At 35.5% G+C, this 14,853-nt stretch overlaps 1 protein-coding gene and 1 long non-coding RNA gene across 2 annotated transcripts in view; both read right to left on the minus strand.

The window, feature by feature from the left end:
- Nucleotides 1-8,536, minus strand: part of LOC106871829 (prominin-1-A) — a 144,619-nt gene extending 136,083 nt beyond the window's left edge. The window contains exon 1 of the mRNA XM_014918539.2: nucleotides 8,049-8,536. The gene's annotated coding sequence lies outside the window, so the exon portion shown is untranslated. The remainder of the gene's footprint in view (nucleotides 1-8,048) is intronic.
- Nucleotides 8,537-9,913: 1,377 nt separating this feature from the next.
- The window catches only part of LOC106871825 (uncharacterized), an 89,448-nt gene continuing 84,508 nt past the window's right edge, over nucleotides 9,914-14,853 (minus strand). Inside the window, exon 3 of the long non-coding RNA XR_001409702.2 lies at nucleotides 9,914-10,032. This is a non-coding gene — a long non-coding RNA (uncharacterized LOC106871825). The remainder of the gene's footprint in view (nucleotides 10,033-14,853) is intronic.

The raw sequence follows: 14,853 nt of genomic DNA on the forward strand, positions 1-14,853 counted from the left end.
ATATATATATATATATATATATATATATACATACACACACACACACGTGCATAAATACATATCTAAATATATAAAGTAATATATCAATTAACCAATTAATTAAGCTACTGAAAGATTCACTTCAACCAATCAAATCACAACCTACTGTCTTAAATGATGATAAAGAAAAACTTATAGGACTTTATAGTCTACAATATAAAAAAATATCTGTGATAGTCACAGCTGGAGAAACTTTGATAATAGGACTCCTCAATAAGAGTTGATTGAGTGCAAAGCAACTACAACTGACTTGTTTAAAGATTCACTTAGGATCTTAAGCATTTTTAATTTAACAGTAAAGTTCAAAAGCTCAAGGAAAATAATTTCACTAATGTCTTGAACAACCCTTCATCATCATCATCATTTAACATCCGTTTTCCGCACTGGACAGTTTGACAAGGGGCTAGCCAGCTGGAGAACTGCCTAGGTTCCACATCTATTTTGGCATGGATTCTACAGCTGGATGCCCTTCCTTACTAACAGAGATAGGAGTTCTCTGAACTTTGCCCAACCTATTCTTATTCAAGTGGCTATGTTTTTGGAACAACCTCCACCACTACTAACTGGGTCACCTAAGTAATGGAAACTATCTACAACTTCTAAGGATGCTCCACAACATTTGAGGGAATCTATTTCTTTATACATTCCTGGTGTTTAATGCACTTGCACATCTTTCACCACATGAAAAGACTAATTTCTCTGTTAGTCTCCCAGTGATACCTCTACACCTCTTACATGTCCATAGCTTTCTCCTGACACCTTTTCTACATATTGAGTAGGGCCATCTCTTGCACCAGTTTATAGTACACATTTTATTCAATAATTAGAACAGATCAATTTATACATCTGTTAGCCATTAACATTATTTCACAAAAGGGCAAGGTGCAGTGTTAAATTCCACAGTTTGACTTGATACAATAGTGCATATATGGTTGAATAATTGATATGGTCTTGTTTGTCCTATTCTGAAGAAGACCAAAACACCATCTCTTATACACAGACAATATTTCTTAATGCACATCAGGTGAATGCAATTTTGAAACTGCTCCACCAATATCAAGCCATCCACAAGTGAGGAAACTCCAGAAGTAGTATTTTACTGTTGCAGATGCACATGATACACCCAACTGCTGCAACAAAAGGTCTGTTGTCAGCTCTCACTGGTGGCTCCACAAACTGTTCACATTTAGCAATGTGCCACCTCCTGGACAATGGTACTAGCAGGCCAGTTAAATTTGATAGGTTAATAAACAACCAATCCATCTAACTTTAAACTGTCATTATTGAGCAAACATGGTCGAAGGTATTCCATCTTATTTTTTTATATGTATATCAAAGCCTATATCATTTAATGTGTCCTCTTAGTTACTATTTCTAGCATGTTGACTATCTGCCCAGGAGCTTCTTTGCTGCCACATATATTATGGCATTTGAACCTCAAGGGTATGCTCTAGCACTTGCCACCATCTATATCTCTCTCTTCCTTTATTCAACCATCCCATTTATATTCTGATCCCTGTTCCTTGTGAGTATGCCCAGCATTTTGCCACCATCTCTATCCTGCTGTTTCCCACTCTCTCTCCTTCTCCTGCACTCCCCTCTGTCTTCATTCCTGATCTTTCTCTCTCTGGCCAGGTAACCTTGTACTTTTTCTACAGCAAGATACCTGTATCTGTCTCACTACAACCTTTTCGTCATCCAACACAAGATCACCTCTTCCAATGCCTCCTCCCCTCTTGAAAGTTTTTTTTTTGTCTTGCAAGTACTTGGTGACCCTGTCAGTGCAGGTGCCACTTAAAAGCACCCAGTCCAAACTGTAAAGTGGTTGGCATTTGGAAGGGCATCCAAATGTAAAAACCTTGCCTGTGCTTGTGCCACGAAAAAAGCACTACTAAGTCCACTCTGTTGAGTGGTTGGGGTTAGGAAGGACATCCAGCTGTAAAACTCCTGCCAAAACAGTCATAGAAACCTGGTGCAGGCTTCGGCCTAGCTGTTTCTTGTGAAACCATCCCACCCATGCTAGTATGGAAGGTAGACGTTAAATGATGATGATGATGATGATTGCAGCAGTGACCACCCTCTTTTGTTATGTGCATGTCTGGGACTACATTAACCATTTATCATTTCCTTATTTAAGACTGAAGGGTTTGGTTGTAGGGACATTTGGTTGTCATTTCAGCTTCATTAGTTTATACTATAAACTGGTATAACACTGCTCTAAACAACAGTTACACTAAGTTCAATACCACCTACAAGGAAAGTAACATGTAACAAAATGGTGTTGTGTCCATAGAGATGTTTGTGTCTCATCTATTTATTGCCTTAAAACTAAGAATAAATATTAGCTAAATAGATCGTGGAGCTTTTCAAGCATCTATGTGGCTGCTTGACTTACTAGAAATAACAACCAAATCTTCTTTAAATCACTCACAACTACTGTCTTAAAAAAAAAAATTAATAAACACACTCATTGAATCATGTCATTTTAAATAAGTTATGCTTGGAATAACAATGGGATGTTCATAGAATAGCGGGAATCTCACTGCTCATAGATATGCTTTGGCAAGGTTGATATGGAGCTAAACAGCAAACAACAATTACCAGATTGTCCATGAAGAGACAAATAAAAAAAAAATATGATTTAATCTCTAGTTATGTTAAATACTCTATGCTTTATTAGGTTATCATTCCTCTTGTAATCATTATATCATTATAGCCCTACATCCTTGGACCACTTTTTATACATTATTATGTCATATCACACAACCTCATCATTATTATACAAAGCTATTTCTTCATAGGTCCCTACCTCATATACAGAGCTATGTCATTACACCACCTACAGTGACATAGCTAGAGTGTGTACCCCTGGTGCAGGCCTTGAGTTTTCTGCTCACCTCTTAGGCCTTCAAGTCCATACAGGCTTCTACAGCAGACCAACAGTGCTGTCTCCATAAAAACATTGCTTAGGATAAACTGCACCTCAATACTTTATACTACTAACCACCTCTTATACATACAGAACTGTGTCATTATATAACAGCTTATACAGAGAGCTATGTCATTAGAGTACTTCTTGCAGAGTATTATGAGGCTTTATCAAAAAGTTCCCAGGCTAGTTCGGTTGCATCCCAACAGATGACAGCACATGGTTGTGTGCACAGTGAGAGCTAGCAGTGACCTTCATGAGGCAGTGTACTGAGTGACATCACTGTATTTACTTTGCAAGTTGTGAAATTTGTGTTTTTGTGATCATGTGTATGCTGTAGTCAGCGATTTCTGTCATGGACAGGAAGTTGGAACAAAGACCCAACATGAAATTTTGCATTAAACTAGGGAAGTCTGCTACAGAGACACTGAGCATGCTTCAGCAAGATTACAGCAATGAGGCAATGGGTGACATGCAATGTTTTGAGTGGCATGGGTGCATGACAGAGCTGCAGGTCAGTCAAGAGCATACTCATTGTCTTTTTCAGCATCCGCAGTATTGTGCATCGAGAATTCATCCCCCAGGGCCAGACTGTCAGTCAGGAGTTCTACTGCAACATTTCAAAGTGTTTGAGGGAGGATATTTGGCAAAAGTGACCATATCTGTGGAGCGTGAAGAATTGAATTCTTCATGACGACAATACACCATCACCAAACTCCCCTCACTCATGAGTTTCTCACCAAAAACAATATGACATCACTTCCGCACCTGCCCTATTCACCAGATTTAGCATCTGCAGACTTCCATCTCTTCCCCAAGATGTAAAAGCAATCCAAAGGTCAGTTTTAACACCGTTATCAAGATCCAGAGAAAATTGCAGAAGGTCTTTAACTTGCTAATGGAAAACGACTTCCAAGCAGGATTCCAAAAGTGGGAGGAATGCTGGAACCAGTGTATTGCTGTATAAAGGTGACTATTTTGAAGGAGATGATGGTAAAACTTAGGTAAAAAAGTTATTTTTGATTAAACATAACTAGTCCAAGAACTTTTTGATACCACATCGTATGCCATTACAATTCATGTATATAGCACTTACATAGCAAGTTAACTTTGGAAATCATTATCAGACTAATTAACTTCCGTTGCATTTAACTTCTGTTAACTCAAGTTGTTGCAATGATCTTTAGGCTCAAAGACTTCAAGTCCAAGGGCCTCATCTACTGCAGCCCCTCGGTTGATGCACTTTGAGCAGGCATCAACAAAAGGCTTAGAACCCTCCTGGAGGATGAGGAATGCTAGCTGGCTGCTGCCTTCCACCCCAGGTTTTGCCTCGTCTGGTTGGATAAATATGACAACACCAAGGTTGTCAAGGTGAGGAAAAGCATGGAGGGTAAGGCTGAGGAGGCCATGAGGCAGCAGTCTGACAAAGTGAGCCGCAACAACGGAAAGAATGAGGATGACTTCTTCAGTGGTGTCACCCAACCAAAAGAGAGGAGCAGGAGCCACAGGCCACTCAAGGACAAGGCCCAGAATTTGGTCAAGATCTGGCTGGAGACCAACTCCAAAGACTTGCTGACAGATGCTGCCTTCTTGGGTGAGCAAGTGTTGACGGACATGTTCATCAAGTTCAACACAGCCATCCCCTCGAGTGCTGCAGTGGAGCATTTGTTCTCTATGAGTAAGGACAATATGAGGGCCAAGAGATCATCTCTGTCTGATGAAAACTTTGACATGCTAATTTTCATGAAGGGCAACATGAATCTCATGAACAAAATGAAGAACAAAAAGAAGAAAAATTAAATTATGTATATATTGTGTATTACATTTTTTATTTTTATTTTTTTACAGCCACTTTATCAATAAACTTTTTTAGTTTAATACTAATATTGTTTCATTTCAGTGTTTTTTTTTTACCTTTTTCTGGTTCTAAAAGCCTTTAAAAACCTAAAAAAAAAAAGGGCAAAAACTATGAAATCAGCCTTTTTTAGGTCTTTTAAGAGTTAAAATTATTTAACCAGCATTTTTAAACTCTAAATAAAAAAAACAAAACAAAACAAAAAAACTATAGTTTCAGGGTTCTAAGGCCCTTAAAAAGGCCAAATAAGGCTGGTTTTATAGTTTTGGCATTTTTTAAAGGTATTTTTGGAGCAAAAACTGATTTTTTGTTTTTTTCTATAATAAAAAGCAATGTTAATGGTTTATTGATAACTTCTGTTACATTTTTAAAGAATTAACTGATTAACAATTATCAAAGTTAACTTTTTGGTTAATGGATTAACAGTTAACAAAGTTAACTTTTCGATTAATGGTGCCCACCTTTGCACATCTCAGAATCTCCCATTGATAAGAAAAAAATGTAGTCACAATTTATTGCACAAGTGCAAATAATTATAATGTATTTTTCAATCTAAAAACAATTTACCCACTGAAATTCTTAAATTTTCTTTTGTAAACCAGAAGTTTTCTACATAGTTATTGAATCTATTAGAAATAGTACCAAATATAACTCAAAAAACATCATGTCATTTAAAAAACAAAAGGAAGACCACAATGGAATATGTATTATTATATCCAAGAATGTGAAGTCAAAATGCTAACTTGAACATATAAAGAGCACGGGGTGCTACTTTAGCATGCAGTCTACCACTGTATCCATATTCTATGCTGTGAAAATCCTGATCTGGGTTAGGATTAGCATTAAAGTTAAGGGTGGGGTTAGACTGCACACTAAAGTGTAAATGGCCAGGTAGATTACATGTTAAAGTAGCACCAAACATAACCTATATCATTTTTCATCTTTAGGATAAAGTATCCTCAAAAAAAAAAAAAAAAGACTATCTCAATGTACATTTTATCAAATTTAGTTACAGGCTAAGTTTTATGTCCCACATAACTCTTTTTCAAGATACCATCGTTTACTTTACACCATATTTGCTCCGATTCTACGTATAGAAATCTCAGACACCTTTCATTGGGCTCATGACAGCTTAGTTTCACCAAACAACACCAAGACACAATCACAGGAAAGCTTTGACATGTAAAACACTCAAAACCCTTGTAAGTAATGGGACTAAGAATTTCTGATAATCAATTGTGTCAATCCCATACATCTATAACAGCTAAATCTGCACCAAGACTAGCTTTCCTCTTTAGGTCCACAATATATTTCACCTTTGATCAGTTACAGATTTGGCAGCTATTTATAGCAAATAGAGTGGCTAATAAAATGCACTGTTGTCGGCCCTTCCTTAATTAATAAACCACACAAACCTTACAAATCAAAGAGGTAACGGGGAAATATTATAGGATTTGCCTATCTCCAGAAAATGAAATAGTTATTTAACTATATAAAAAGACTAGCAAAAAGTAACACTGAAGATGTTACATAACTGTCTTCTTTCTATTAATGTATGACTGATAAGCACAAGTTTTGTGTACTTTTCTCTATATAGTACTCGATTCCCCATTCCCAATTTTAATATCAGGAGAGAAGATTAGAAACTACTTGACTTCTCCAAGTGAGATAATACTATTTGTAAATATAGTGAAGAAAGATTAATTTTATCTCATATCAATATGCTTAATGTTGATAATTTTGAACTAAATTCTGAAAATTATGTAAGCAAAAACATATTCCTAAAAATGAATATTCTCTCAGACGGCATATTACATGAAACTAGTAACCTAGAAAGGAAAAATATCAGGGAATACTATTTGTTGATGTATAATATTTACTTGTAATAGTAACTATTTATTAGCAGCATAATTTCAATTGTTTAAAAATGAAAAAAGTCTTGAGCACTTCTTAATATCTAAACATCTTATGGCAACTAAAATATAGAAATTTCCAGCTTGTACAAAGTAGACTTCTGAGAAGCAGAAAAATCGAGGCATTATTCTATTGTTTATAAAATCAATTAAAAAGTTCACTTCTTTCAAATTGAATTTAAATTAAGCCAGCATAGTAGTACCGATGTGTTAAGTTGCAGTATATTTATTTACTATTGATATTACAGCGTACCATGTAAAAACGAAGTGTCTGGAAAGTATTACTTTACAAGCAACACGTTATACAAATCAAAATTCTACCCGGATTTACATGTAAAGAAAAAAAAATGAATTCCACATTTCAAAGCCCAGTGCGTATCTCGAAACCTATTTGTTTATAATGTACAAAGAATTCCGGGAGTTAGTAAGAACTGTGATTCAGTAATTATAGAATATCTAGTTGAAGTATGTCGAAGAACAATGGATCTCGACGAAAAGTTGACGACTGCTTGCTCTAGTAACATCGTTGATAAACAATAGAACATTGTGTCGCAGCCCGTTTTGTTTTGTGTTCTTATTTCTGTTCATATAATAACAGTGAAACCTCCTCCAGATTTACTAAGGTAAGGGAGATATGGTGATATTCATGCCGTTTTCCAAATGTAATTTGGTAAAAAGAAAATTAAGTCGCATATTTGTTTCGCTAAATATTTACCAGCATCCCACATTTCCCGCCGTATTTTTTCTAGTGATAACAACAAATGAACATTGATAATATTGATCGAGACAAAAGAATAATCTAAGATATAAATCCTTAAATTTATACGAAGAGGGACTAATATAATTACGGAATTAATCAAAGAAGTTTATGAACAGAATCCTTTTTAAAAAATATTAACTATGAAAGGCAAATCCTAATAACCAGAGTACAGCAGGCTTTCTTAGATTAAATAAAACAACGAAGGAATATTAATAAGGGAGAGAGCTAGTTGTCTTACTCTGTTCTATTTCCATGTTAATGAGAAAACTATAATTTGACAGACTATCCATCAGTTTACCTCGCCACCCCATCTTGCCTGTCAATTATCTATGTTGTAAAGACAGGAGTCTCAGTCGATGTAGCTTTCACTGTTGTCGGAGAAACAAACAGAACAAAGGAAAGAAAACAATCATATGGACGGACAGCTATGAGATTAACTGTGAACTTTCTGGACTTTAATTGATTGACTGCTCAGTTGTAGAATAAGTAGCACAATGGCCTAAAGTTAGTTTAGTTGTTCAAACGAGGAGAAAATATTTCAGTTATACTTACTGGTGTAGAGGTGATGGCGTGTGATGGCGAAACAAAATTACATCGTGTGAAATAGTATCAGCCATGTCCGAAGGTTAATTTTCTTCGAGCTAAAATTAACTGAATTCAAGTTGGAAATCAAAATATTCATTTGATATAAAAAGAGGCTTGCATGATGTTGTTCAAAACAAGCTAGACATTAAACTGTTATTCAGTCCAGATAGTTTGTCTCCTTGCCAATATTTAGAGGCGAACTACTATTTAACTGAAAGTCTCCTCTTTCTTATTGTTAAGGTGTGCAGCGAGAGACAAATTGAAAGAGCAAAGATTCCGGAGAATCTAAAAGAGGAGAGCAAGGTGTAAGGGGAAGCTGAAAGCTATGTAGATAAATGGTAGTAGCTGCTGACATCGTAATAGATATACAGTAGCAGAAACATGGTATTATCATGGGAATGTATACAGAGAATCTACATTTCAGTCAGATATGGAATCAAAACTATCACATCTCATTAGATGGAATTGTTAGCTGTGCTGTGTTGATTTTTTTTTTTTTAACATTCACACCTTTCAACAACATATTTAAAGCTTTAGACAGTAAATCTGAAATTTTCATGTTCTATCTGAATTTTAAATTTTATATCTAGCTAAAAATTAAATTACTGTTTCAAAAATAATTTTACTGTGACCTTAAATGTTACTGAAAAAAAACCTCACTTCTGTTCTCTCTAACACATATGGGCACAAACACACTCACACATCTTTTAATAAATTAGATACAATCTTTTCTGATGTAAGGAAAGCTGTCTTTTCAACATTAACTATTAATTTCTGAAATATTAAGTGTTCCATGATAATAATTTCCAATATATATATAACCATCTACTTATAACACTATATCTCCAAATAGAAAGCTGAAGACAGCATCCATCTATGAAGTTATCAGCAATTAATCTGTGGTGGAGTAAGAAATTCATGGTAATAAGCTTTATTACAGCAATACATGAGTGTTAAATATGGGTGCAGGACAGCCAAAGCCCCAAGGGAAATTTTGTAGAAAGAACTTGTATGCCGGTCAGAAGGACCCTTCCTGTTTTGAAGCAACAGACATAACCCACTGTACACTTTAATGCCATTATCTGGATCTTTGACTATCTTCAGTTGTGTCTACACTCTTGCCAGACATTCAGTCAGAAGTTTACTTCCTCCTACCAGAGGCCCTGCCCTTTTTCCTCAGACTTGGTCATTATAAAAAATAAACAAATAAAAATTACTGGCTTACTTAGAAGCTTGCTAGTTATAAAACTCTGCTAGCGACATCAGCTAGGATGATTCTTTTATATCACTGACAATCTGTCCAAGTCAGTTGTCATATTATAACCGCATTGAAAGCAAGGTACATGTCAAGTTGGTGTGTCTGTATTTATCTATCAAGAAACCAAGATATACTTCATAAACTTTATCATTCTCACAGTATTGCACTCTCATATCTCTTTTACTGAGAACATTAGTATCAGGATCCACTTAACCCTTTTACTACAAAATCTAGATATATCCGCCCAAAATTTAATTGTTTAACTACAAAAAGCAGTTTTATACACCAACCTATCTTGTGTTGAGGAATGTCTTGTTTTAAAGTATTTTTTGTTGTGGCTGTGTGGTAAGGAGCTTGTTTCCCAACTATATGGTTCCAGGTTCAGTCCCACTGTGTGACACCTTGGGCAAATGTCTTCTACTATAGCCTCAGGCCAACCAAAGCTTTGTGAGTGGATTTGGTAGACAGAAACTGAAAGAAGCCCATTTTATATGTGTGTGTATTTATGTGTGTGTGTCTTTGTCTCTGTGTTTGTCCTATCACCATTGCTTGACAACTGATCCCTGTAACTTCACAGTTCAGCAAAAGAGACTAATAGAATAAGTACTAGGCTTACAAAGAATAAATCCTGGGATCGATTTCTTCAACTAAAACCCTTTAAGGTGGTGCTCCAGCATGGCCATAGTCAAATGACTGAAACAAATAAAAGAACATGTCAAGTTTATTGAGGTAACATGACTTACAGAAAATACCAATTCTATTTTTTGGTAAATATTATACATCAATACTGGAATAACCATGAAATTTAATTTCACAATTAAAGGGTTTATTCGCATTTACTGCCTCTGTAATCCAAAAGTTGGTAACAGAAGCGACCAATCAACTGACTTCAAATTATAGTAACACACTGTACTAGCACTCCATTGGTCATGATGTCAAGTGTTCCAGTTAATCCAATCAATAGAACAGCCTTCTCATGAAATTATCATGCGAGTATATGAGCACTCCACAGGCGTATGCACCCTTAATATAGCTATCAGGTAGATTCAGTGTGACACAGAATCTTTGAATTATACGTGCAACACATTTTTGCCAGCTGAGTGGGCTGGAACAACGTAAAATAAAGTAACTTGCTCAAGGTTATAATGCACCACAGGGAATCGAATTCATGACTTTACAATCGTAAGCCAAAAACCCTAACCACTAAGCCAGGCACTTTCATGGCACGCTGTACAGATGCTCAGTTTTACCAATTAATGTTTTAATTTTTGTAAAAATATTTTGCATTTCTTCATGCAAAAATTTCGAAATCTTTACATCAAAGAACCTAAAATATACCAAACTTTCTTGGACCAATTCTTCCAGAAATTAACTGATGAGCTAACCATCTCTGAATTATAAGGTGCATCACTGGGATAATCCTCTAACCCAATAATTCACTAAACAGGTACCAATCACTTCTTTTTGAATCTCATCAACAGCAAATGCACTTAAGCAGCTGAGTATTCAAATGAACTAGACTTTGCTATACATATCATTTGTCCCCGTATGTTAAATGAGGTGGTATTCCCTGTTTGAAAGTGTCTCATTCCTCTGTTGATCGGATCAATTCTCTGAAGTTAAACTCATTTCCTTACTCAAAGACAGAATAGTCAAGAAGAAATGATCTGCATTTATTCTAGTTACTTTCAATTATCATTCTATCTCTATTTTTCTCTCTAACAAGCAACAGGTGACGCATCAGATTCCCGGCTGTTTTCTGCTCTCAGCTTATTTCACAAACTAATTGCATTCAAAGAAGCAACAATGAGAAAGGCATGGTATAAAATAATCTCAAAGGCTGAAGGGATCAGATCAGTAAAGAAGAATATGAACAACATTAGTAAAATGCATGCAAGAGATGACAGCAGGGTAATAGTAAAAGAGCATTTGTACAATAATGGAAAGATCAAACAGAATGAGGAAGAACTGACTGATTTGGACAAGAAGGGAGATCAGGTAAGATCTCTAAAAGATGTTGCAAAAGTGGCTGGAAAGACTAAGCATTTCTTGAGCAAAGAGTTTAACAATTTAGATTTACAAACTTGTGTCTGTCTAAACTGTAAACAAGAACATCAGAAAACCTTGATCTAAAGAAAAACATTCTTGATTTGTATACTGAACAAGAACATTCACCTACATTTGGGCTATTCTAAATAATAATACCTGAATTCATAATTCCCTTTCAAGTTATTTTTATGTCAGTCAGAGTTTGATAAAAATCTCTTCATTTCAATATTTTCCATTTTCAACCCATCATTTCTTTTATAGCCATTTTAGCATTGATGGTGATAGTTAAGAAACCCCATAGTTTGAGAAATGCTGTGTTAGTATAGCTTTCCAAGCACTTATACACTGTATCCCTAATATTAATTACTTGGGTTCCAGAAAGCTGTAAAATCAATGTTGGCTTCAACATAGCAAGAATCTGGCTCAGAGGTTTTAGAGTGTTGGGCTTACAATCATGAGGTAGTGAGCTTGGTTCCTGGACTAGGCTGTATGTTGTGTTCTTGAGCAAGTCACTTTATTTCACATTGCTCCAGTTACTCTGCTGTAGAAATGTGTTGCAACGTCACAGGTGCCAAGCTGTATCAGTCTATACCCTTCCCTTGGACAACATTGGTGATGTGGAGAGGAGAGATTGGTATATATGGGTGACTGCTGTTCTTCCACAAAACAACCTTACCTGGATTTGTGCCTCAGAGAACTTTCTAGGTCTAATCCCATGGTCACTTGTGACCAAAGGGAGTCTTTACCCTCTCTATCAATAGAACAATAAAGATCAATCTTCAACCTTCGAGTCATTGCTCTATCCTTAATTCAAACATTTTAGTTAACTTTCTAGTTTAATTAGAAATTTAAGGTATCGTGTTTTCATGTTTCCCAAACTAAGATTAGATCAAAGCTGTGTGAGTCAAATGATTATTTCCTCATTGCAATATTTATTCAAAAGTTCAATAAAAGTAACAGGCCTGCACTAGTGAAAGAACCTTCTTGAGCATTATACTTAATCTAGATCTATAAATTCCATTATATTGTTCACATTGTCTAAAAAATCTGAGAATTACAAAGTGAAATAACAACATTTAAGACAGTTTGAATTGCAGGGAGCCATAAGCATTGCATCATAAACAAAGACAGGCCAGATAACATCATGGACAAACAGAGAGGAATTCTGCCCTATGAACCATATCCAAAACAAGAGGATAAATTGTCACTGTATCAACAGCTCTTATTACAGTTAGCTAGACTTGCTTTACAAGAGCCTCTGATGTAGGTGCATTTGCAACTATAGCTCGTAGCTGCTTATTAAAAATAATCATTTTCTGGTAAAAATAATATATTTGTACTTTTTCCAGATTAAATGAGTGAGAATTGGTAGATGTCTCAAAACAAAATTTACAATATGAATTTAAAAATAAGTAATATTTTAACTATTCATAAAAGACTGTTACTATTTAAATTAAGCAACAGTACATGAATCTAAATATACAATATCTCAATGTTACAGCAGCCATATTTTATCATAATCATTATCGTTATCATCATTATTTAAATTTCCCTTTTCCATGCTTGCATAGACTGATGGAATTTATGTTATGAAATTTAACCAGTTACTCTAGGATCTCAAGATAAAATTACATATATTTCTATAATGACTAAACTAGCTTTGACATCCATAAAAAAGGTATAATAGAGCATGATCAATAAACTCATTATTTCTATCAGAAATTGCTCTAGCAACACCATAATTTACAATAGTTGATTGTGGATTGGTGGAAGAGTGATGGCCTAGATTTTATAATTGATTAGCCTTCAGCTTGAGTTCAAAACCTTTAACTGTGATCAATAAAATGATTTTCAACTAAAAATAACACTTATGTGACCCCCTCAATCACCTATGACCCCAAGCATTTATAACATAGAGAAATTAGTAATAAATAAAACAGACCATATCTAACTCTACTAAGCTTTCAGAATATATGTCTGTGAACTAAGCTAACAAAACCTTTTCAACATCAAATTGTTAATAGCTCCAAATAATTTCTCCTCTACAGATTATGCTGAAAGCTCATGGTGTACCTTATCAGTGGCCCCAGAATCATTAATATTTTAATATAAACACTATATATTTGTAACACTATCATCATCATCATTGTTTTAATGTCCATTTTTACATGTTTGCATGGGTTGGATGAATTCATTGAGGCAGATTTTCTACGGCTGGATGCACTTCCTGTTGTCCGTCCTCATCTGTTTCCAAAGCAGAGTAATATTTCCCTATAGTCAGACATGCTTCCACATAAGACTGGAAATGAAGGACACTGCTTGTATGATGGTGATGCTCATTTACAACTATTGCATGATGTCAAGACAAGATTACACAAACATCCACCCACACATCCATGAACACACACACACACTCACACACACACACACACACACACATGTGAGTGCGTATGGCCTAGTGGTTAGGGTGTTACGCACATGATTGCAAGATCATGGTTTTAATTCCTGGACTGGGTGATGCACTGTTTCTTGAGCAAAACACTTCATCTCAAGTTGCTCTGCACTCACTTCAACACCTGATATGTGGTGCACTGTGCACCTGTTCATGTAGTGTCAATCTGATGGAGGGATTAAGCTAATGTACACGTACATTTAATCACCATAAACAAATCATTTGTACAGGTTGTTCAACCAAAACCGAACACTTAGACATTGTCTTCGATGGGCGGCCCCATCATATATATTTGTTTGTGTGTGTATGCATGTATGTATGTATATGTGAAGGCACATGGCTTAGTGGTTAGGGTGTTGTACTCACAATTGCAAGATCATAGGTTCGATTCTCAGATGGGGCATTGCGTTGTGTTCTCGAGCAAAAGCACTTCATTTCACATTGCTCTGTGATCATTTCATCATCTGACATGTGACAGATGGGGCACCTGTTGTGTTAATGTTGATCTGATGGAGGGAGTGAGCTTATGTGTACACAAACATTTGATCACTATAAACAAATCATCTGTGAGGTTGTTTGACAAGAAATTGCTGAACCCTCATACATCGTCTAACAACAGAAGAGTCCTGAATTTTGTAAATCTCTGAAGAGGCCTAGTGAATCATGCATGTACCCCCATTACATCATTTTCATCTACTAATTACTCCAGCGTACTGGAGCTACAGAGATAGAATGGGGCATGCCAAAGCTAGGCCAAAACAGCTGTAAGATTTTGTCCCTTCTCCAATTGCTAAATGCCCTTTAAATTTGAAATCTTAATTGTTGATATGGCATGGTATGTCATAAGTGTCTGTATATTGTCTTTTTTGTCATTTTGGTTATAAAATAAACAGATTAATCAACGGAATACAGTGTCTGCAAGTTGATGAGTACCTTATATTCCCCTCCATTTTCTTATTGTTATATATATATATATATATTTCTTTTCAGGTACACGACACTGCTTTTCCCCT

This window comes from Octopus bimaculoides, chromosome 4 (assembly GCF_001194135.2).
Source record: "Octopus bimaculoides isolate UCB-OBI-ISO-001 chromosome 4, ASM119413v2, whole genome shotgun sequence".
Taxonomy (NCBI): domain Eukaryota; kingdom Metazoa; phylum Mollusca; class Cephalopoda; order Octopoda; family Octopodidae; genus Octopus; species Octopus bimaculoides.